The sequence below is a fragment of the Gossypium arboreum genome, chromosome 12 (genome assembly GCF_025698485.1).
Source record: "Gossypium arboreum isolate Shixiya-1 chromosome 12, ASM2569848v2, whole genome shotgun sequence".
Taxonomy (NCBI): Eukaryota; Viridiplantae; Streptophyta; class Magnoliopsida; order Malvales; family Malvaceae; genus Gossypium; species Gossypium arboreum.
Genome location: NC_069081.1, coordinates 101,588,010 through 101,615,209, shown reverse-complemented (window position 1 = coordinate 101,615,209; position 27,200 = coordinate 101,588,010).

The window sequence follows — 27,200 nt, the reverse complement described above, 5'->3', positions numbered from 1 at the left end:
TTATTTGTTAATCTAAAAGAGCTTCTACGTGGACGCTCTTTTGCTACAGTAGTCTCTAAAAAAATAAATTTGAGAAGACGTGTCTGCGCAAATAGTGTCAAAAACGCTTCAAACAGGATGCATTGTCAGCAAAAGTACTGAAAGAAGCTCCCACGTGGACCTCTTTTTTGCTACAGTAGTATCTGAAAAAATAATTTTGAGAAGACGTGTCTGTGCAAATAGTGCAAAAAAAGCTTTAAGCAGGATGCATTGTCAGTAAAAGTACTAAAAGAAGTTTCCACGTGGACGCTCTTTTGCTACAGTAGTCTCTGAAAAAATAATTTTGAGAAGACGTGTCTACGCAAATAGTGGTAAAAACGCTTCAAGCAGGATGCATTTTCAGCAAAATTACTGGAAGAAACTCCCACGTGGATGCTTTTTTGCTACAGTGGTCTTTGAAAAAATAATTTTGAGAAGACGTGTCTGTATAAATAGTGTCAAAAACGCTTCAAGCAGGATGCATTTTCAATAAAAGTACTGAAAGTAGCTCCCACGTGGACGCTCTTTTGCTACAGTGGTTTCTGAAATAACTTGGGCTATAAATGAGCCAAATTTTGTTCTCAGGTTGCATAACTTACAGCAATAAAAAATAAAAAATAGAGAGGCTAAGAAGGATAAAAATTAAAGATGAGTGAATGCATTAGTGCTGTTATTTACTATGATGGTAAGGTTCGTCACACCGAGAACGGTGTTGTTTTTTTTCGGAGAATACCATACGAATAGTTTTTAACCAGAACATAGATTTGACAGAATTTCGTAAAAGGATTAGGCGTAAAATATTCGGAACGACGCCAATGAAAGTGTTGTCTATTAGGTATCGATTTTGTGTTTCTATTGATCCAGTAACATATGACTTGTTTGACATCAAAGGTGCTCGTAGCTTAGAGGCAATGGTGCAGACTCATCTTGCTAGTGGAGCATTATATATTGAGTTATATGTACAATTTGCATCACCAAATGATACATTTGCGGCTGCTGTTCGAGAGGAATACACGACCCCTGCCCGACACTCCGTTAGTGGGTTACATAACACGGAATCGCTAGTTTTTGGTAGCGGTATGGAATACATAACCCCTGCACGACACTCTGTTAATGGATGGGACATGCACCTAGGTGGGTCGATGTTTGATGCTGGAAATACTTACTGGGGAACGACATCAACTTATAGTGCTTGGCAATCTACATCTAATTGGAGACGTTATGAAACGCTAGAAGAAGGGATGATGTACTCCCCATGACTGTAACGGCTTAATTTTCAGTGGTGTCGGAAATGGTGATTTGAGATCACTAAATTCGACAAATAAGATTGAACAAGATAGTAATTTAATATTTATGAGTCAAGTAAGAATTTAGAAGAATTTGTGAAATGGTGAAATTAGTGAATTAAAAGAATTTATTAGGTCAAATGGGTCAAAAATGAGGTATCGAGACCTCAAAGTTGAAAATCGAGCTATAAATATTTTTATAAATATTTATGGAGTGTCATTGAGTTAGTATTAAAGTTTCGTTAGAAAATTTTAACGTTTGGATGGCTAATTAATTAAAAAGGATTAAATTGAAAATAGCACAAAATTTGTTAAATTGTGAGTAAATAGCTTAAGTATTTAAAAGATGGATTTAAAGAGCAATTAGACCCAAAGGTTAATGGCTGGACGGTTTGGGTATGAAATAAGCAAGAAAACAATGTGAACAAGGGCAAAATTGGAAATAGATAAAAGTTAATAGTTAAATAATGATGTAATTGAAAAATCTAGACATTTCTTCATATTTTCTCAGCCAAAACGCCATAGAAGGTCTGTAGAAAGCTGGTTTTTCATATTTTTACATCATGTGAGTCTAATTCTTGCTTTTTCTTGATAATTTTTATGTTTTTATGACTTTTACAATTAGGTCCACTTGTAGAATTCATTAGTTTTTGATTTTATGGGTGGAATTGGAAGTTACCCTGGATGGATAAGGGAATTTTATGATGAATTATTATGAAATTTAAGTTCTAATTTCATATTAAGGTGGTTTTATTAAGTGATTTTGATAGGAAATGATATTTAGGACCTAATTGTGAAAAAGTTGTGAATTGAAGGTTGCTGTTGAAATTCAGAATATAAAAGGTTTTGAAATAGTTTATAATGATAAAATAAAGTGTTAATTGAGAAAAATTAGTTCAATTGATGGGTGAATTGAGTAGGGACTAAATTGTGAAAACTATAAATTTTGGGGTAAAAGTGTAATTTCGAAATTTGAACAGCATAAATTGTGAAGTGAAATAGAAATCAAATAAATGCTAATGAGTAGAAATATTTTATATTATAGATCAAGAATCCAAAGAAGAACGAGGAAAAGAAAAAGTTGAGGAATAGTCCTAAATTTCAATATCTTCTACAAATTAGCGGGTAAGTTCATATGGTTGAATTTAGATGTTTATTTGTGAATGATTGAAGTTTATAATGTGTTATTATATCTGAATTTGTTGTGGGATTGTGTAGATTTTGTTAATGAAAGAATAAATGTGGAAATGCAAATTAGGAAAACGCAGGATTGAGTACGTTAAGTATCGTGACGTGTGATGAATTGATGGATAAGACCATGGTTGTTCCATGGCAAAGTGTGAAATGTAGGTATGGTATTATCCATACTGAGCTGTGAAATGTAGGTATGGTATTATCAAATCCATCTTGAGTTAAGAAATGTAGGTATGGCATTTCCCATACCGAGTTGAAAATGTAGGTATGGTATTTCAATGAGGAAAACCATCTTGAGTTGTGAATCGTGGCATTGAGCAACAGCGTACTCAATTTCGTAAGCCGTTTCCTAATTTGATTATAAGAAATAAAGAGAAGTGATCCAAATGGAAGAGATTGAGTAGTTATTCTTGTTGAGCTCAACTATGTGAATTATTATAACAATGGTTGTGAATCGCAGGAAACTTTAGTAAGTGTTTTGGTATTGTTTGGAAATATTATGTTTGGTAAGCATTACTTTTAACCTATGAACTTACTAAGCTTCAATAAGCTTACTTGTGTGTGTTTAATATTTTTATGTAGATTGACTTGAAGTGAAGTGGGTAGATCGGGTCAACACAACAAAGCACACTATCCGAGATCAATTAGGTAGCTTTTGTTTTATGTTTGAAGATTTATATGGCATGTATAGAGTTTAAATGAAATGAAGTAAAGATGTTATAAACTAGTTAACAACATTTTGTACTAAAATAGTTTTTGGTTAGTAGCAGTAGTCTGAGTTTGAAAATTCACCATAAATCATAAAAATATAATTATAGGTTGAATAAAATATGAAATTAAATCCTATTGAATCTAGTTTCACATAGAAGAAGCGGTGTAAGCAAAAGGCTTTCATATCAGGAGATATTTGAATTTTTGTGGGACAAGGTCGAGTGATTTTGAACTCCCTGTTCTGATTTGTAAAAATCATTAAAATTATAAAAATTAATTAGGAGTCATACTATATATGTATGGATTCCTTATTGAGTCTATTTTAATAGAAATAAACGTCTTGGTTATTTGAATTCTGTACATGGAGAAATTTGGTTCGTAGTGAACAGGGGTCGAGTAGCCGAACCACGAAATAGGGAGACTTCAACTAATAAACTGCCCAACCAAAAATTCTATAAAAAATTAGTAAGTAGATATATGAGCCTAGATTTGGGGAAAATTTACGGATTTATATTTGAGTTTTGTAACTCGAGATATGATTTTTTACATCTGAATGCAGTTGGACAGACTTATGCAGAAAGTGTGATATAAATTGTTTGAATTTGTTTAAGTGCTCAAATAAGTTTAGTAATGCCTCGTGCTCGACTCGTGACGGTCTCGGGTAAAGGGGCGTTACATTTATTGGTATCGAGCTTTGGTTTAGTCGATTCTGAGCGAATTTGATGTGTAAAATGTTTAAAATACATGCCATATAAATATGTGATAGTGTGATGTGAATGATCCGATCTAATTACTAATTTTGTTATAGATTGTAAAGATGTCGATAGACCCGATGGTGCTAGTCAAGAAGAGGAAGTTAATAGTAGAATCTGAGACTTACGAGCGGGGAACAAGTGGTAATGTCCCTATTTCTTTGATGAGAGAGGAAGAACTTAAAAATATGATTTACGGATTAATGAATTAGTGGTATCATGAAACAATACAAGGAAGAAGTCAGGCACAACAACCTCCTCCTCCCCCTACTGTACCACCAGTTACAACCCCGGTTGCTCCTTCTTTAATAGATGAATCTAGCAAAAGAATACCAATTGAAAAACTCAGAAAGTTTGGAGCTGAAGAATTTCGAGGGAGATCGGACGATGATCCGGTTAAAGCGAGTATTGGTTAAAGAGTTTGGAGAGTTTTAAGCAGATGATGTGTTCTCCGGAGGACTATTTGGGATGTGCGATTTCGCTATTGAAAGAAGAAGCGTATAATTGGTGGGAAACCATTGAGGCGATGGTACTGCAGATAAACTTACAGGAATTCTTCCAAAACGAATTTAAGAAGAAGTATGTGGGAAAGAGATATTTAGATAAGAAGAAGAGAATTTCTTGATCTTCGACAAGGGAATAAAACAGTGGACGAATATGAAAGAGAATTTGTGTATCTCAGTAGATATGCTCGGGATGTTGTACCGACAGAGGAAGAAATGTGCATTAGATTTGAAGAAGGGCTTAATGATGAAATCAGAATGATGATTGGAGGTACAGAGATTAGAATTTGTGATTACATCGATCGAGCTCAAAAGATGGAAGAAGTGTATAACGAGAAAGATGCAAAGAGAAAGAAGAGGTAAAGAGGTATACAAAAGAAGTTTCTCTAGACCAACTTCGACTTTTTCGGCCAAAAAGTTCAGAAATGATTCTAGTCGACCTGTTATAATCCCGGAACGATCGAATAAAAGTAAAACGACTCAACAAGATGTCGGAGTAACTAAGAAACCAGCAGCTAGTGCTAGTAGTGTGCAAAATATTCCGAGACTTAGATGTAAAATTGTGGTAGATTTCATATTGGTGAGTATTGGGGAAGAGCGGAGTTTGCTATAAATGTGGTGGAACTGATCATTTTATTCGGGATTGTCCTCAATTATTAAAGAAGATAGAGAACAAGGGAGAAGCAAGCAAATACTCCTCGGAAAGGTAAGCGTTCGGTCAAAGTAGTCTTCTTTGGACTGTTCATTCGGGAACGAGAGATCTGCACTCGATCGAGACAAGAGTACTGCGTACATATGCTATCCGGCAAGGGAAGAAGCTTCGCTCCGGATGTGATAGCTGGTAATTTCTATCTTTTGATGATTACGTATATGCTTTAATTGATCCCGGATCTACACATTCATATATTTGCCTTTGCATTAGTGTCGAAAAGAAAATGACTGTTGAGTCCATCGACCTTGAATTGCAAGTCACTATTCCACTAGGGCAAAGTGTGTTGGTTAATTTAATATGTCGAATTGTCCTTTGAAAATACAAGGTGTGAATTCTCTGCGATTTAATGTTGTTACCTTTCCAGAATTTGATGTTATTCTTGGAATGGATTGGTTGATTGAACACGATGCCATAGTGAATTGTAGAGAAAAACGGATTGATTTAAAATGTCGAGAGGAAATAGTTTCAATTGAGTTTGGGGATAAAAGAATGATGTCGAATTATTTCACCTTCTACTCGAAAATTGATTCGGAAAGGTAATGAAGCATTTTAGCTTATATTCTTGATACTCGGGGTTCGAATTGAAGATGGAACAATTGTCGATTGTTAATGAGTTTCTTGATGTGTTTCTGAGGAATTACGGTTTACCCCGGATCGTGAGGTTGAATTCACAATTGATGTAATTAAGTACAGCTCAATATCAATAACACCGTATAGAATGGCACCGGTGAGTTAAAAGAGTTGAAGACACGTTGCAAGAGTTATTGGATAAAGGGTTCATCGGACCGAGTACATCACCTTGGGGCGCTTTGTCTTATTTGTGAAAAAGAAAGATGGTTCGTTGCGATTGTGTATTGATTACGAGCGGTTGAATAAGGTAATAATTAAAATAAATATCCATTACCTCGTATCGATGATTTGTTTGATCAACTGAAAGGTGCTGCAGTGTTCTCAAAAATAGACCTTAGATCTGGGTATTATCAATTTGAAGGTTAAAGAGTGTGATGTCCCAAAGACGCTTTTGAACTCGGTATGGTCACTACGAATTTTGGTAATGCCTTTTGGTTTAACGAATGCCCCTACTGCATTTATGGATTTAATGAATCGAATTTTTCAGTCTTATTTGGATAGATTTGTGGTGGTATTTATTGATGACATATTGGTCTATTCAAAGACAGAATCCGAACATGCACAGCACTTGAGAATTGTACTACAGACGTTGAGAGAAAAACGGTTATATGCGAAATTTAGTAAATGTGAGTTTTGGCTTCATGAGGTTGGATTTCTGGGTCATGTTATATCAACTGAAGGAATTCGTGTGGATCCAAGTAAAGTTTCAGTAGTGGTGAATTGGAAAACACCAAAGAATGTAACTGAAGTGCGAAGTTTTCTGGGATTAGCAGGATACTATCGCCGTTTTGTAAAGAATTTTTCCATGATTGCTTCACCAATGACTCGTTTATTACAGAAGAATGTTGAGTTTATGTGGTCTAATGAATGTCAGGAGAGCTTTGATCAGTTAAAGAAAATGTTATGAAGCTCCGGTCTTAACTCAACGAATCGGTATACCGTATGTTGTGTCTGATGATGCATCTTTAAGTGGTTTGGGTTGTGTGTTAATGCGGTTGGGAAAAGTGGTGGCTTATGCTTCACGGCAATTAAAACCACATGAAAAGAATTACCCTACACATGATCTTGAGTTAGCTGCAATTGTTTTTGCCTTAAAATTTGGAGACACTATTTATATGGTGAGAAGTGTTATATGTATACAGATCACAAAAGTTTGAAATACTTAATGACTCGTAAGGCGAGCTTAAGAGCAGAGGCGATGGTTAGAGTTCTTTGAAAGACTATGATTTGGTTATTGACTATCATCCGTGGAAAGCTAATGTAGTTCTTGATGCTTGAGTCGAAAGTCATCCTTGTTTGCACTTCGGGCAATGAATGCTCATTTGGCTCTTAATGAAGAAGGTGTTGTATTAGTAGAATTGAAGGTAAAACCAATGTTTCTTCAACAAATTCAGAAGCTGCAGAATGAAGATCCAAAATTGGTTTGAAAGCGGCAAATGGTTCGGGATAATTTAGATTCAGAGTTCAGTATTGATGATGAAGGTATATTGCGCTATCATAATAGGATTTGTGTTCCCAATAATTCTGATTTAAAGAATGATATTCTTTCTGAAGCACATAATAGTATGTATTCTATTCATCCGGGTAGTACAAAAATGTATGGTGATCTGAAAAAGACATATTGGTGGCCTGGTATGAAAAGAGAAATTTCAGAATTTATTGCAAAATGTTTGATTTGCCAGCAAGTTAAAGCAGAGCATCAAGTGCCAACGGGTTTATTACAACCCATTATGATTCCTGAATGGAAGTGGGAGCATATTTCAATGGATTTTGTGTCAGGATTGCCTGTGACTCCGAGAAAGAAAGATTCGATATGGGTGATTGTTGATAGATTGACAAAGTCAGCACACTTTATTCCAGTCAAAACAGATTTTTCACTTAATAAGTTAGCAGAATTGTATGTGTCGAGATTGTGAGACTACATGAAGTTCCAATATCTATCATTTCGCATCGGGATCCGAGGTTTACTTTAAGATTTTGGAATAAATTGCAAGAAGCCTTAGGCACCAGATTGAATTTTAGTACTGACATTTCATCCTCAAACAGATGGACGATCGGGCGAGTGATTCAAATTTTAGAAGATATGTTAAGATGTTGTATACTCTAGTTTGGTGACAGTTGGAAAGGTATTTACCATTGGTGAGTTTGCTTACAACAATAGCTATCGTCTAGTATAAAAATGACACCATTTGAGGCTCTTTATGGTAGAAAATGCAAGACTCCATTGTGTTGGTGCGAATTGAGTGAATCAAAAATAGTTGGGGTTGATTTGATTCGAGAAACCGAAGAGAAAGTCCGGATTATTCGAGATAGTCTAAAAGCGCTTGGATCGTCGAAGTCATATGCGATTTAAAACGAAGAGACATAGAATATGCATGGGTGATCGAGTATTTTAAAAGTTTCACCATGGAAAAGGGTGTTACGATTTGGTAAAAGGAAAATTAAGTCCGAGATTCATAGGGCCATATGAAATTGTGGAAAGGGTTAGTCCTGTGGCTTATCGTTTGGCTTTACCTCCGAACTTGAGAAGATTCATAATGTGTTTCATGTGTCTATGCTAAGGCGGTATAGGTCGAGATCCTTCACACGTAATTCCCATATTGAAATTGAGCTTCAACGGATATGACCTATTCGGAAGAACCGGTGAAGATTTTGGCTCGTGAAGTTAAGGAATTGCGGAACAAAAGAGTACCATTGGTTAAAGTATTATGGCATCGACATGGTATGGAGGAGGCAACCTGGGAAACAGAGGAGTCAATGAGATCACGATATCCAAATCTATTTTCAGTAACAAATTTCGAGGACGAAATTTTTAAAGGGGAGAGTTGTGTGACCTAATTTTCGGTGGTGTCGAAATGGTGATTTGAGATCACTAAATTCGACAAATAAGATTGAACAAGATAGTAATTTAATATTTATGAGTCAAGTAAGAATTTAGAAGAATTTGTGAAATGGTGAAATTAGTGAATTAAAAGAATTTATTAGGTCAAATGGGTCAAAAATGAGGTATCGAGACCTCAAAGTTGAAAATCGAGCTATAAATATTTTTATAAATATTTATGGAGTGTCATTGAGTTAGTATTAAAGTTTTGTTAGAAAATTTTAACGTTTGGATGGCTAATTAATTAAAAAGGATTAAATTGAAAATAGCACAAAATTTGTTAAATTGTGAGTAAATAGCTTAAGTATTTAAAAAGATGGATTTAAAGAGCAATTAGACCCAAAGGTTAATGGCTGGACGGTTTGGGTATGAAATAAGCAAGAAAACAATGTGAACAAGGGGCAAAATTGGAAATAGATAAAAGTTAATAGTTAAATAATGATGTAATTGAAAAATCTAGACATTTCTTCATATTTTCTCAGCCAAAACGCCATAGAAGGTCTGGAGAAAGCTGGTTTTTCATATTTTTACATCATGTGAGTCTAATTCTTGCTTTTTCTTGATAATTTTTATGTTTTTATGACTTTTACAATTAGGTCCACTTGTAGAATTCATTAGTTTTTGATTTTATGGGTGGAATTGGAAGTTACCCTGGATGGATAAGGGAATTTTATGATGAATTATTATGAAATTTAAGTTCTAATTTCATATTAAGGTGGTTTTATTAAGTGATTTTGATAGGAAATGATATTTAGGACCTAATTGTGAAAAAGTTGTGAATTGAAGGTTGCTGTTGAAATTCAGAATATAAAAGGTTTTGAAATAGTTTATAATGATAAAATAAAGTGTTAATTGAGAAAAATTAGTTCAATTGATGGGTGAATTGAGTAGGGACTAAATTGTGAAAACTATAAATTTTGGGGTAAAAGTGTAATTTCGAAATTTGAACAGCATAAATTGTGAAGTGAAATAGAAATCAAATAAATGCTAATGAGTAGAAATATTTTATATTATAGATCAAGAATCCAAAGAAGAACGAGGAAAAGAAAAAGTTGAGGAATAGTCCCTAAATTTCAATATCTTCTACAAATTAGCCGGGTAAGTTCATATGGTTGAATTTAGATGTTTATTTGTGAATGATTGAAGTTTATAATGTGTTATTATATACGAATTTGTTGTGGGATTGTGTAGATTTTGTTAATGAAAGAATAAATGTGGAAATGCAAATTAGGAAAAACGCAGGATTGAGTACGTTCGTATCGTGACGTGTGATGAATTGACGGATAAGACCATGGTTGTTCCATGGCAAAGTGTGAAATGTAGGTATGGTATTATCCATACTGAGCTGTGAAATGTAGGTATGGTATTATCAAATCCATACTGAGTTAAGAAATGTAGGTATGGCATTTCCCATACCGAGTTGAAAAATGTAGGTATGGTATTTCAATGAGGAAAACCATCTTGAGTTGTGAATCGTGGCATTGAGCAACGACGTACTCAATTTCGTAAGCCGTTTCCTAATTTGATTATAAGAAATAAAAGAGAAGTGATCCAAATGGAAGAGATTGAGTAGTTATTCTTGTTGAGCTCAACTATGTGAATTATTATAACAATGGTTGTGAATCGCAGAAACTTTAGTAAGTGTTTTGGTATTGTTTGGAAATATTATGTTTGGTAAGCATTACTTTTAACCTATGAACTTACTAAGCTTCAATAAGCTTACTTGTGTGTGTTTAATATTTTTATGTAGATTGACTTGAAGTGAAGTGGGTAGATCGGATCAACACAACAAAGCACACTATCAGATCAATTAGGTAGCTTTTGTTTTATGTTTGAAGATTTATATGGCATGTATAGAGTTTAAATGAAATGAAGTAAAGATGTTATAAACTAGTTAACAACATTTTGTACTAAAATAGTTTTTGGTTAGTAGCAGAGTCTGAGTTTGAAAATTCACCATAAATCATAAAAATATAATTATAGGTTGAATAAAATATGAAATTAAATCTTATTGAATCTAGTTTCACATAGAAGAAAGCGGTGTAAGCAAAAGGCTTTCATATCAGGAGATATTTGAATTTTTGTGGGACAAGGTCGAGTGATTTTGAACTCCCTGTTCTGATTTGTAAAAATCATTAAAATTATAAAAATTAATTAAGAGTCATACTATATATGTATGGATTCCTTATTGAGTCTATTTTTAATAGAAATAAACGTCTTGGTTATTTGAATTCTGTACATGGAGAAATTTGGTTCGTAGTGAACAGGGGTTAGAGCAGCCGAACCCTGAAATAGGGGAGACTTCAACTAATAAACTGCCCAACCAAAAATTCTATAAAAAAATTAGTAAGTAGATATATGAGCCTAGATTTGGGGAAAATTTACGGATTTATATTTTGAGTTTTTTAACTCGAGATATGATTTTTTTTACATCTGTAACGCAGTTGGACAGCTTGTCTGGAAAGTGTGATATAAATTGTTTGAATTTGTTTAAGTGCTCAAATAAGTTTAGTAATGCCTCGTGCTCGACTCCGGCGACGGTCTCGGGTAAAGGGGGCGTTACCATGACGTCTACCGGTGAGGGGACCTCATACGTCGCAGATCATGGTGGGTTAGATGATGAGTCCGATGTGGATCCACCTCGAGAGCCTGGCCTCGATGGTACAAAAGTTAGATTATTTTCTGAACCGGAGCCTATTCTAACTGAACCTGAAGATGTTGAAGGGGGTTCAGATGAAGAAGAAGATCCACGATTCAGGGCATACTCGCCTCCAACCCACATGCATAATGTTGATCTATCTGCAGATGATGCATTAGAGTTTCCAGATCTACCACACAGAACGCGTGATCATACAAGTTCGTTATTGGATTCGAGTGAATTTGAAGTTGGTAAGGAGTTTTCCAATAAGGATAGTTTTCTTGGTGCATTGAAACAACATAGCATCAATAACGGTGTTAACTACCACGTGGTTAAATCTAAATCCGATAAGTTTGAGGCGAAGTGTGCAATGCAAGACGGAAGTTGTTCATGGAAAATCTACGCCTCGTTGAGGAAAAGGACAGGGTAGTGGGAGATAAAAAAGTATAAGGGTCCACATACATGTCTTTGACTCTGATATTTAAGGTTTTGAATAATCTTGTTATTATGTAATGTTACATTATTTAACGTGCTTCGTTGACAGGTATTTCACAAGATCATCCCAAGATGGATTCAGCTATGCTAGCTAGCTTAATACTACCCACGGTAAAGGCAGATCCTAGGACTTCAGTGCCAGTCTTAATTGCCAATATTCGTAACCAAATGGGGTACACGCCCTCTTACCGCAAGGCTTGGATAGCTAAGCAGAAGGCTTTGGAGAAGATGCATAGTGGGTGGGACGTTTCATATAATGAAATATGGCAATGGTGTTAAGTGCTAGAGAGATACGTCCCAGGTTGCATAACAGACCTTCAAACAGAACCTGCAAACTACAACGACCGATTGCTCCATGGATGCCAAGTATTTAAGCATCTCTTCTAGAGCTTTAAGCAATGTCGAAATGCATTTGCATATTGTAAGCCATTGGTACAAATTGACGGTACCTTTATGTACTGTAGATATACCCATTGGCTATTGCTAGCAGTCGCACAGGATGGTAGTGGAAGAATCCTTCCAATTATGTTTGTAATAACACCGGGGGAGTCAACTGATGACTGGGATTTCTTTCTTTCTAGGTTAAGGATGCATGTTTTCCCCCAACCTGATATATACGTTATATCGGATCGAAGCACCGTGATACTAGCTGCAATTGAGCGACAGGGAAGCTTATGGCATCCTACACACCATCGGTATTGCCTAAGGCACAATCCTTCCAACTACTACAGGCAATATCCATCTAAAGGTGAACGACAGCAAGTGGCCAACATGGGTATTTAACTTTATCTCTATTAATATAATTTTGTTTGGAATATTGAATTTATTTTAAATGGAAAAGTGGTATGTAATTTTCGCTATCAACTTATATTGGCAAGGTATGAGATAAGTAAGGACCGTTTTCATGAGATGTTGGCAGTTTTCCATTCAGTTAACAAAGAGGGCCATGGCTACCTATGTAATATACCTTTCGAACAGTGGAAACAAGCATACGACGGCGGCTTACGATATGGTCACATGACCTCAAACCTGGCCGAATGTATAAATTCTGTTCTGAAAGGAACACGTCATTAACCGATAACATCAGTTGTGCGAAAGACATATTTTCGTTTAGCAGAACTATTTCTGAAACGAGCAACGAGTTATGCAGGCCAAATACAGGGAGGCCATGTATGGTGCGCAAAGGTATTGCAAGAAATTAACAAGGCGAAGGCACGGGCGAACACTATGCACACACTGTGTCACGATCGAGACAACTTATGGTTTCGTGTGACAGAGTTTGACAAACCGCACCAAGGTATTACTGGCGGGCAATATCGTGTACACTTAAGAAATAGGACTTGCGATTGTGGGAGGTTTGACGCACTTCGTTATCCATGCGCACATGTAATTGCAGCTTGTCAAAATCTTCATTTAGATCCCATGAGCTATGTCGACGACGTGTACAAATTGGAATACATGTACAACATGTGGAGACATATATTCCCACCGGTCCCAGATGAGCGTAAGTGGCCCTTTGTATCGCTTGCTCCGTTTAAGCTGTTACCGGATAGAGAGTTGCGGCGTAAACCAAAGGGTCAACCTTGCTCGACTAGAATACGCAACAATATGGATATCCGAGAAACAACCAATCAACAGAAGTTATGTGGATGGTGTAGGAACCCAGGCCATACAAGTAGATCATGTCCAAATCGCAATAGTTGATAGTTGTTGTAATTGTCAATATGTTGTATTATTTATATTTTATTACATGAAATAATATAAAAATATTCAAAATATTACTTTATTTAAAATAATTTTCATTTTATTAAAAATATAAAAGTAAATTATAATTACTTTATTTAAAACAACCTTTTATATTATCACGTGAAATAATATAAAAATATTCAAAATGTTGCCTTATTTAAAATAATTTCCATTTTATTAAAAATATAAAAGTAAATTACAATTACTTTATTTAAAACAACATTTTATCTAATTACATGAAATAATATAAAAATCAAAACGTTGCCTTATTTAAAATAATTTTCATTTTATTAAAAATATAAAAGTAAATTACAATTACTTTATTTAAAACAACCTTTTATCTAATAACATGAAATAATATAAAAAGATTCAAAATGTTTGTACAAATATATTAAAATAAAAATCAATGTCTGTAATTCGGATTCGATTGCCACATGGAGGTAAATCGACGGTTACGCGTTGATTCCTCCTTTGTCCGACTTCCGACGGGGTTGTGCTTGCTCGTGAGGATTCGGTTGTGGGTGTTGGGAGGATGACCCGCATTGATAGAATAGTGACTGTGGAGGTGTTTGCATCATTAATGGCGGAGGTGTTTGAAACAGATAAGGTGATAGGGATTAGTAAAAAGAAGAGCTCCCCGACGGCCCCTTCTGCGATCCCTCGTGCGACGGCTGCCTATAGATCAGCCGTCCACTCCGATTAATCGAAAATGGAGATGAACTGGGCCATGCATTCCAACCTGCCATAGGACTAGAAAAAGGAAACATATAAGGGTTAGGATACGTACCTGGCATCATCTGAAGAGGCTGTGCTGTGGGTGTTGACTGTTGAACTGTTGGGCCCGGTGACTGTGTAGGTCCTGTTGCTGGGCTGGGTGATTGTGTGGGCGCTATTGATGGGCCTGTGTCGTCGTCCCTTCTTCTAGGATTTAAAGGGCCACGTCGTTACCTTTAGACACGCAATTGCCTCTACCTCTCCTCTTTTGACAGTAAATATGGCTTGCCATGGATCCTAAACCATGGCATGTATTCCGGCATGCACGCCAACTCTGGAACGATGATTGGTTCCCGAGTAGGTATATAATCATACCGATCTTCCCACATTTGGATATAGTGTGACCAGAATCTCGGCCAATCCGTATGCAATTGCCATAAGTCAATTTTGTGATGATCATCCAACACCTCAGGTGCCACAGTAATCGGTTGTCGGAATACAAATTACAGTAATACTCTGTCTGATTGGTGCATCTCCACAATAGCAAAGTTGACCAATAGGACCTTCACGTGCCAAGCGTTCGGATTTTGCAAGTATTCATCCGGAATTACTACCCGAATTGCCGGATCCTCGTATGGTGTCCATTGAAACTATATAAAAATGATGGAAATATTAGTTAAATAAAAAATACTAAATACTAAATACTAAATACGAATCCAATATTTTATTATGTATGTATATATATATTTTTAATACTTACTTGTGCTTCCGACTGTTGCTCTAATAGAAGCCGTATATCTTCAAGACAGGTAGGTAATCGAGCATAACTTGCCGAATAGTTCCACCTAATTAAATAAATTTTTAGCATACGATTATATTTTAAATCTACGTAATAATTGTAAAATCTAATATAAAATTTATCTCATTATGAGTGGGAATGTATATGGGTGGTCCACTCGAGGACGTAAAAATGGAAAGCGAAACCGTGCCCATGATTGCAGTAGTGATAGGCAACCTCCGATTTTCACTTTATTCGGTCGCGTAGCCTCACACATCTCCCTGTACAGTGTTGCCAACACGGCAGACCCCCAACTAAATTCACCAGCTGCTCTAAAATCAACGAGTTTCAGCAGCCATCTCAGATGTACAAGGTTTCATGACAAGTCCGGCATCAAATAACCTCCAATTATCTGAAGAATGTATGCTCGAGCATATCGAATTTTTTCTAGTTCGGTAGAATCATCATCCGGCTTCGAAAATGTGTCTCGTAACCAGCCCATCTCGATCCGACCTCCGTTAATATTATCCGGAATAGCACCCAAAAGCTCGTAGCATACCGCTCCCCAATCAGCAGAATGAACGGACCTAGTGTCTGCGTCCCCATCCACCGGCAATCCTAATTACAAATGCACGTCTTCCAAAGTGATAGTGCACTCTCCACATGGAAGATGAAATGTGTGCATCTCGGGTCTCCACCTTTCTATCAACGCACTAATAAGTTTAGGGTCCAACTTGCACCCCCGGCCTATCATCGCCACGTACCAAAAACCCGCTTCCCGTAGGTAATCCTCTATCAACGGTGATGGAGGACCAGTCATGTTACGGATATAGCATTGCAATATCCGATCTACAGACTTTTATAAGAAATAATAAAATAAAAATTATTTAAATTTGCACAAATGATGAAATCTTAAATAATATTTAAATATTAAATTTAACACTTACCATTTCCATTTATTCAACGGATATGTGTTTATCATCGAAACGAATTAATTCTCCGGCCATTGCAACACGATCAAATTTTTTATTTTAAAAAATAAATTTAGAAAAAATAAAATTAGAGCTTTTTTGAAAAAATTAACTAGAGTTTTGAGAGAAATTTAAGAGAAATTTGAGAGATTTGAGAGAAATTTGAGAGAATATTGAAAGATTGAAAATTGAAAGGATTTAAGTGTGAAAAAAATGAAAGGGGTGGGGAGTTTTATAGTTTTTTTTTGGACCGTTGGGGGGGTTACCAACGGTCAAAAAAGTAGTCGTTGCTACTGTTCAAACATGAGGAAAACGCTTCCTCAAGGAAGCGCTTTGCCTAAGTGGACAGAATGACGCGTCCTCAAGGAAACGTTTTCTGTCCACGAAGGCAAAGCGCTTCCTTGAAGCTTCTTCTACTACGACAACACGCTGACGTGGTCGCGTTTTGTAAAAACTGGCCCATTCCAGTAAATAATTTCTGACCTGGCCCATTTCGGTAAATTTTAAAAAAAAGGGGGCTTTTATTGGTAATTTGCCCTCCGATTTAACCAGGGAAATGACGCACTTGGTTGGTTTGGGACATTTTCCCTACTAACCCCTTTGCCTTTTAATCCCATCCTATTTGAATCCCTAGCAGCTTCTATTATTTACACCCCGTAATTGTACTTCGATTTTAATTCAGTCCTCGACCTTTTACATTAAATTGTTTTATTATATATTATTTTAAATTATTTTACATATTATTTATTTTAAGTTTTCATATACATTATTTATTTTAAACATTTACATATTATATATTTTACATTTATATATATTATGTAGTTTAAATTATTTTATATGTTATTTATTTTAACCTTTTATATTAGTTATTTAAAACTGTTTTACACATTTTTGTTTTAAATTTTTTTATGTTATTTATTTCTAACTATTTTTATATATGTTATCTATTTTAAATTTTACATGTTACTTAGTCATGCTATTTTATATGTTAACTGTTTCAAATACTTTTATTATTTATTGCAAACCTTTTATTTATTATTTATTTCAAGCCTTTTATTATATTATTATTTCAAATTTTTTATTATTATATACTTTTAAGTCTTTTCTATATTTTTATTTTAAATCCTTTTATTATTCATTTTAAGATTTCATATGTTGCTTAGATTAAACTGTTTTTATATATACTGTATATATGTTTTTATTATTTATTTTAAATTTGTTTTCTTTCACATATTATTTATTTTGAATATTTGTATATATATATATATTATTGTTTAAAACTATTTTATATACTATCAATTTTAGATTTTTGTAAAAATTTAAGTTAAACTATTTATGTGTTATTCATTTTAAGATTTTTATATTGTGTATTGAAGCTAGTTTATTATCATTTATTTAACTATTTTTATATATTATTTGTTTAAAACTATCCTATTATTTATTTCTAAGTTGTTTTATAAATTGTTTATTGCATAATGTTATCTACTTTAAATTGTTTACATATTATGTGTTCGTTTTCTTCGCTTGTTAATGTTGGTATTAAATAGTGTATCATGTGAATATTGCCATTATATGCCCTAGAAATTATTTATTAGTATCTTCGTATTGTTGACGTTCATTGTCATGGCATTTAGTTTATGCATTATTACTCCATACTCTATATCGATTTTTATTTTACTTCGTTTAAATCATATCGCGCATTAAGCTCAAATGTATTTATCCAATATAGATTATTTCATTTTACTCCAAACAAAATAAACTCACATTGTGAAGTGACACACTCGTTATTATTCAAAAAGAAAATATTCAAAATAAGGCAATATTTTGAGTTTCGGGAATTCAAGGAATCGTACCCTAACTTACGGGGTTTCGATTTTCTTGTTAAACCTAAATAGCTAAATATCCTTTTAGGTTTCAAAATATACAAAGTTGCAATAAAAATTAAAGGCAAACTTGTTCTCAAGGGTTCAAACTTCGCATCCTAACTTACGGGATATGATATCTTGCTATCTCGGGACGAGTAAGCCTTTGATGCCTGTTGCCACTTAATTCAAGTTTGTCTTTATGAACGTTAACAAAAAGGATCGTATTTTAAATCTGTTTTCGATTTTCAACTTTCGACATTAAGACACTAACTAATCAATTTGGTACCAATTTTGGGCGTGACGAGGGTGCTAATCCTTCCTCACACGTAATCGACTCCCGAACCCATTCTCTCGAGTTTCGTAGACCAAAAACACCGTTTTAGTAAACTAAAACGTTTTATTAAAACAAAGGTGATCCGATCACACCTAATAAAGATCAGTGACAACTCCCGTTTTAATTTTCATTTTCAAAAACAAAGTCAGTTCTCGTTTTCAAAAAATGGTTTCGACATTTATCAAATCAGTGCTCTAGGCAATACCAACCTATGCTATGTCTTGCTTTCTTCTCCCAAATTCAGTATGTGGGGAACTCAAAAATATTTTTGCTAAATTTTGGTGGCAGAAAGGTCATGGGAAAAGAGGAATACACTGGTGTCAATGGAAGCATCTGTGTTGTCCTAAAGGAGAAGGCGGAATGGGTTTTAGAAGCATGGCCTAGTTTAATATCGTTTTTTTAGCAAAACAGGGATGGAGGATTTTAAATAATCCAAATTCATTAGTAGCGCAAGTATTTAAAGCAACATATTTTCTGGAAGTTGATTTTTTAAATTCGCGTTTGGCGAATAGTTGCTCCTACGTATGGTGGAGTATATGGGCGGCAACGGGTGTTTTGGCAGATTGACTTTATTGGAAGGTCGGTACGGGTACAAGAATTTCAGTTTTTAATGACGTTTGGATTCTAGATATTTTCTCTGTTATTATTTATTTAAGTCAAATATTTTTTTAAAAAAATATTAAATTAATGTAATTATTTATCATGGTGTTGATATCAATCTTAAGTTGGTGTTAGTTAATTTTAACACCATCGCAATTAACAACATAGTTAATATACATACAATGGATGGAAATAGTAAAGTATGAACAATACAATTAAAATGTAAATATCATGTTAAAATATAGATTTGGTTTAGTGGTAATATTAATGTTTTTATTTCAATAACACGGGTTCAAATCTCAACATATGTAATTTTTATTGGATCTTTTTAAGATAAAAATACTAAGATACCAACGAATAATATAACTTAATTTAATTACAAAGGTTCCATAATCTCCTAATTGAGTTGGTGTCATAAATATACAATTGGTGAATGCAGTAAAGTATGCATAATACAATTAAAATACAAATATTATATTAAATTAAAGCTATAGTTTAATGGTAGTGTTAATGTTTTATTAATTTAAATAATACGGGTTCAAATCCCACCATATATAATTTTTTGTTGGCTTTTTAAGATAAAAGACTAAAGTATCATTAAATAATATAACTATAAAAGGATATTTTTTTAAGTTTCTTAACCGAGTTGATATCCGATTGACTTATGACACCAACTTAGTCAGGGGCTTAAATAATAGTAAGTAAATATATAAAGTACAATCGAATAATTTAACTTAATATAATTACAAAAGAATATTTTTGTTAGTTTCCTAATCAAGTTGGTGCCCCGTTGACTCTTGACATAACTCAATTAGACGCTTAAATAATAGTAAGTATATATATAATTAATGGAGATAATAAATTTGTCACACCGCAAAATATAAGAGGTTAGTTGTAATGAATAAGTAAGAAATGAGCTTTAAGCTTGATGAATAAGTACCTTGTATATTCTTTAGAGGTCTTAAGTTTAAACCACATTTTTTCCGTTTTTTTAATCTTTATTTTTAGCAAACTAAGATGAAAAATCACTTTAAAGCAAATATTATTTGGAGTAAAAATCTATTAAGAGTGGGCAGTAACCTAATGGTTAAGTGTCTACCTTTCCCCCTTACTTTTTTGTGTTCAAGTTATGCCATCCTCGTTCATTTCATTTTAAATTTTGGCCAAGATCAGGTAATTTACTATGTAGCCCTTTAAGATTTGAAAACCCTAAGTATTTAGTCATTCTTTTCCTAATTACCCTAGGATTTTGATTTCTTTTCTATTTCAAATTGAATTCTCCCTCTTTTCCCCATATCTTTTTATATTTCTTTTCCATCATCTTCTTTACATCAATTTTTCTCTCCATTGCTGAAATGATTTTTGCCTTCGATATCAAATCAATCTTTGATAAATCGATTCTCTACCAATTGTTTAAATTCTACGTAATAGCCTTCGTAATTCCATCAAATGCGATAAGTGCATCTCGATCTAAAGTTTAAGACCCAAAATTTCGTAAGATTTCTATCCGGTATTGGTCTTTCAAACAAATTAGTCAATCTTTCACAGTTCTTGACGAATATTTCGTTAATATCGTTGAATCTTGATAAATCTTAGAAAACAAAAGTTTACTCTTGTATAATTATTGCTTAAAGGATCCGATTTAGGTACCCCAGATCAGATTTGAACGTGAGGAACGTCGTTCGAGATCTCGATAACAAGTGCGTGTTCTTTTATAAGTGAATCGGAGCAAAACCATGTTTAAGAATAGGGCCACACGGGCGTGTGGGCCATACGTGTGGACCACACAACCCTTAACATGGCCATGTGCCTTGAAACCCTAGTGTAGTTCATGAACCACATGACCGTGTCTCTTCTGTAGCCTAATTTTGTGTGTTCCACATAACCTCAGCCTATTACACAACCGTGTAACCCTTTCACAGGTTTAGCCACACGACCATGTGCCTCTTGTTTTACAATTTTGCCTAAAAATTTATGTTTTGTTCTGTTTAGTCCCTACTTGATCCTTAAAGTGTTCATAGGAGTTTTTGTGCACTTAATTGATCATTGAATTAGTGTTTATACAAAAATTTATATTTTATATGCTTGAATGATTACTATTATAATTTGTTTAGCGATATTGATTAGGTGAATCATTATAATGACATGAATGAACATGTGCTATTAATCTTGCTTAATGTTAAAGTATTATTGACAAATTGTGAAGTCTTATTATTACTATTGCCCCACTGAATACATGATGAACATATCTATTGCTAGTGTTGAACGAAATAAGTGTTAAGCATGCCTACTTTGCATTATTATGTTATAAAGTATGTCATATTGCATTGCATGGGGCGAGATGATTTGTACGAAAGAAGAGTGGCAATTTAATAATCTGCAAGCAAGTGGTAGTTTGTCCACAAACCTAGTGGCATTTGTTTAATATGAAAATATGTTACGCACTCACAACAAGTGGCAGTAACTGCAAATTGTGGTTCGATCTTGAACCAAATGGCAGCTCAGCTGCAAATGTTTTTATCAAAAAATACTTGCGGTTCACCCACACTTTTTATAAATTCAGCGGCAGCTTTTATCTACAATTACATTGTGTATCCACAACAAGTGGTAATTATCTACAAATCAGCGGTGGTTCATCCACAACCTGGAGTGATATGGTAGATGAGTTCTGGGAACTCATGAGTGAGATGTGTAACAGAGTTGGGTTGGACCTTTATGATAAATTGAACCTGTATTGTTATACATTAGCATGTGCATTTGAAACTGTGTTTTTCTAAAATAGTGTAGTGAAGCGACGATATAATAAACCGTTAATCTGAAGTGCTTTATGATTGTGTTTATTCTTAGAATTTTTAACCCACATGCTTTGCCTGTGGTATTGTTTCAATTTTCTTGTGAACGAACTCACATCGAACTTCATAGTTCACTCCCTTTTACTTTATATCTTTACAGAGAACCCACCAGGTTAGGATACGAAATTAGCAAATCAGAGGGCTCAACTCGGATTGAAGTTATATTAATAATTTTCATATTTACCCATTATTATTTATGGTTCCTATTATTTATAAACTATAGTGTCTTATTTTAAACTGTGGCACGAGACTTAGTTTTGGGATTATTTAGGGCATACATAGTATATTTAGGCTATTAATGCTTGAGTTTTATTTCATTATATAATGCATGAAACATGGTTTTCATTAAATCTAAGCTAGTATCACTTGTTTTCACTGAATTGATGAGAAATGAGTTTTTAAATGAGTAGATACAAATCAACCGGTTTTGAATTAATTATATTATTTCGTAAGAAAGGTGGTAAAACACTAAGTTTTTCGAAAATACATTAATTTTTTTCTAAAATCAAACAAATGTTTTAAAACGACTATTTTATAAACTCCGTTAGCTTAGTGGGTCATCTCGGCGGCCAATATAATCTCCCGAATTTAGGTCTAACGTTTAGGCCGGGTTGGGGAGATTACAAAATTGTACATATTAAAATAAAAATATATGAAACACATGAAAATGAAATTTTGATTGAATAATAAATTTAAAATTTTACTAATTCAATTGATTGTGAATTTAAATATCATTATATATTTTTAAATGGTTTTATTAAAATAAAGAGAGTAACTTAAATAATAGAATACATAATTTCTTTCATTAAGAAACGTTAAAAACTTTGATTAGGCTAATTTGAATTTGTCTAAAACTCAATGATTGAGTTTATAATGATGGGACTTCTTTAATTTAAATACTCAATTCTGGCGTTTATGGTAAACGTTGAAAATTACTCAATTTATATTTTTTTCTGGAAAAACCAATAATTCCATTATAAGTGATTATAAGAAATTGTCCAAGAGATTATCCAAAAGGAAAAAGTCATTAGCATAGCAGTTTAATTAATTACGACAGGATTTAACTAAATGATTATTAGCTCAGCTGACGTGCATATGCCCACACAACAGTTTCTTTTTTTTTTTTTTAAGCTCCTACTTAAATTATATATATATATATATATATATATTATATTGGTATTTAAATATTTATGTCAAATTTTTTTCAAATTGACACCTCGGTTAATTACATCATTAAGGCTATTTAAAAAAATATTTAACTTATAAATTAGTACTTAAATTATGTTATTTTTCTCAAGTTGATACCTAAATATTTTTTTGTTACAACTGATAGCTAAGCTATTATTTCTACCTATTTTATAACAAAATATTATATTCATTAAAAGATTCAAGCCAATCATAGGGTACCATGTCATATAAACTTTTATTTTTTTTATTCTTTTCATTTTATGTTTTTCTTTTACCTTCTCTTTCTCTCTCATCTATTTTTTATTTTTTTCTTTATAATATATCAAGCAATGTCAACAATGTTCGAAACTCGTCCTCCAAAATCAAGATGCTAGCGATTAATTCTATTTTCAAACTTCATCGCTTGCTTGCTTAACTTGATAAGATCAAAAAAGTTCTTTTATTGATGAAAATCAATCTTTTCAAAATTAGAACGGATTGGTTGGTCGAATTGGTTTGACTGGAAATTAACCAGGGTACTGTTTAGAAGATAAAGATTAAATCAGTTTTCTTTTTTATATTAATATTTTTTTAATTTTTTATGAATTTTTAATAATTCATTTGATAGAATCGAACAAATCAATTAAATCGAGGATTGGCAACTTGACCAGTTCAACCATTGGTTCGGTTTTAAAAACCTTGATTGACTAAGGATTGAACTAATAGAGGTACCAACTTGAGAAAAAAAAAAGTAGTTTTGGTACCGCTTGTGACAAAAACATATTTAAGTATGGAAAGGAAAAAAAAGGCATAATTTATGTACTAATTTGTAATTTAAGCCTTAATGGTTTAAATTAATGGTTTGACAAAAGAGAGTTATTAACTCGAAAAAAAAAGAATTATTTCGATACTTGTGAGAAAAGAAAAAATTTAGATATCAAGATGAAAAAAAGGTATAATTTAGATACCATTTTATGGATTAAGCTTATTGTTATTAGTATTATTATAAGTGAGTTGCATATTGTGTCACTCACATAAATTAATTCAATAAAGCAAAAGCATAAATGAAGGATATATGTTGAAGTTTGGATTGGAATATGTTTTAAAATTAGATTTGGTGAAATGTTTAATGAAATAATAATTTAAGTTGGTTGGATTGTGGAACGGTATCAAATTCAGCAATTATTGTGTATGAATAGATATGGAGTTACTCACACATCCTTTTGGCTTGTCTCAAATTCTGGGTGTATTTAACCTATCATAATAAAATAAGTATTTAGTTGATTGATCAAATGACTTAATCCAGGATTAAGCCGTAAAGTCCCATAATCCACATTCAACACACCCATTTTTAAAATGGGTTATTTGATGATTGCACAAAATAGATTTTCTTTTACCGAAATTACCCATGTAGAATATCATCAAGAACTCCCAACTATATAAAAGAAAGGTAAAATATATATATATATATATATATATATATATATATATATATAATACTCAGGCTAAAAAAATATTATATATTTGTAATTTTCCTCTAAATTTAAAAGATGATGGTTTAATTTTCCTTTAAAGAACAATATATTTTTTAATTTAAGGACAAAATTGTCATTTCAACATTTAAAGTTTTAGGTTTTTAATATTTTTATAAAATAAAAATTAAATTAATTTATTAAAGTGCATATTTTCTAAACAAATCAAATTTAAAATTTTTAAAAATTTTGAAAATTATAAATAGTTCCTAAAGTTTAAAAAATCTGTTATTTAACTTTTTGAAAATTTGAGTCATTCGTTCAATTCATATTAAATCAAATTAGGACAAATATTTTTAATTTAATTAATTCAATTATAAAAAATATCTTCATTTAAATTTAATTATAAAATATATAAAATATTAATGTAAAAGCATTTTTAATTAATGATACAAACTCGAATTGGTTTGAATTAAATTTAATATATTGTATAAACTTGTTCTTCAAAATACATTATATAAAAATAAATTTAATAAATTGATTTAGAGTTGGTATCATTATTTAAAATTATTTTACACCAATACTTTAATACTTTATAATTAAATTAATTTTTATTATATAAATTATTTAAATTAAATTAAAAATACTTACTCAAACCTGATTTAATATAGACTAAATGAATAACTTACAAGAGATCTTATTAGTAGTAGAGGTGCTCATGGAAGGCACGGTTTTTAAAAAAATGAGCCTAGGTTTGACATGCCTAAATGACCAATTTTGTTGCTTAAAAATAATAAAAAATATTTAAATTTAATTATAAAAATAAGTTAATATTAATATAATTTTTTATCTCTTTAATATAAGTCTAAGCCCAACCAAAGTGGGTCAAGTTAATTAAGTCGGGATGGTTATTCAAGGCATGACACCTCTAATTGCCATTTAAGGAGTAAATAACATAAATTTGAATTTTTAAACTTTTATATTTTTCATAATTTTTAAATGTTTTCAAAATTTTTAATTTTTGAGTTTTATTTTCATATATATTTTTATTTTTAAAATTTTATATGATTTTTATTGATACAATTTTTAAAAAAAACTATGTACCTTTAAAGAGTAAAAACGAATTTAACAAAAGTTATGAATATTGCCGGCTAAAAAAAATTACGTTGGCTTTTTTAAATTTGTCTCATGACCAAGGGTGAAGCCAAAGGGAGGCTGGCAGGGGCCTCAGTCTCCTTAAAATGAACAATTTCACCTTTAGTCATTTTATAATTTTAAATTAGTATATGGTAAAATTACACATTGCCCCCAAGAATGAGAAAGTTTTGATTTAATCTTTTAAAAATTATAAAGATATAGGCTATTAAAATGGTAAAATTTCACTACTATCATAAAAATATACAACTTTATTCCAGCCCCTCTTAAAAATTTTCTAACTGTAATGGTAAATCTAAAATTAAAGGATCAAGATTGTTAAGTAAAAAAATATAGGGACTCAATGTAAAATTAAAGTACAAATTTCAAAAGAAAACATAAATGTTTGGCATATTTAAACAAAGAAAATTATGTTTGAATCTTAAATCTTATGTCAACTTTTTACATGTTTTGCATCATTTGTCATAGTTGCAGGATACCATTTTTCAGGGGCGAAGCAAGAAAAAAAAATTTAGGGGGAACGGATGAAATTTTATTTTTTTATAGTTTATATCTTTATAATTTGTAAAAGATTAAATTAAATTTTTATAATTTTAGGGGGCTAAAGTGCAATTTTACCTTTACTGATTTAAAATTTTTAAAAAATTTAAGGACCTAAAAAATAATTTTACATTTTAGGGGGGCCGGGGCCCATGCCAGCCCCCCTGGCTTCGCCCCTGCCATTTTTAAGTTTCATGGATGCATTCTTAAGACACAATTACTAAATCTGTATGGATCATAGATCAAGAAAAAACATCCTTTGTGACAAAATATGGAATATATTGCTACATTGTAGAGCCATTTAGAATAAAAATGGGTGACGCTCAATACCAGAGATTAATGAATAAATTGGATCCATTTTCCAAATTTATGTGGATGATATGCTAATTAAAAGAAACTTAATACTTCTTATTAGGCCTATAGAATACGAATAATTAATTATTAGGTTTGCTTTAGTAAATACCTTAAGAGAAAAAAAAACTCAATACAACAACACTTAGCCACAACCTTTGATGTGTAGGGGAGATACTAATTATGATTAAACTTTGCAAAAGTACAAGCCATACTCAGGGGCGAAATTAGAAAATCATTTTAGGGGTCGAAATTAAATTATAATTTTTACGATAGTAAAATTATAATTTTATTATTTTAATAATCTATATATTTATAATTTTTAAAAGATTAAATCAAATTATTATAATTTTTAGGGGGCAAAGTACAATTTTAATTTTTTTAATTTAAAATTTTAAAAAATTCAAAGGGCCTAAATGAAATTTTTTTTATTTTAGGGGGCTAATTACGCCCCTGGCCATAGTTGACATGGAACCTTCCACTGTAATCAAAGATTAACAACACTTCACAAGAAGAGCGACAACTTTGAGCATTCTTTTCTTTTGCCAATAAATGCTTAACTGTTCTTTCCATATCTGCTACATGCAAAAAAGTTCAAATGAAAACGCTTGATGAGCTTAAGGCATATTTAGGATTAGAGGTGTGCATGGGCCGGGATCGAGCTAGGCCCGTTTGCTAGGCCTAGGCCTGACTCGACCCAAAAAATGGGCCTAAAATTTTTCCCAAGCCCGATCTGAATAAAAATGTTAAAATTGAGCCCGAACTGCCCGCCCATATTAATTTTTATATTATTTTAAAATATATTTAAACCATAAAAATACTAAAAACATCAAAA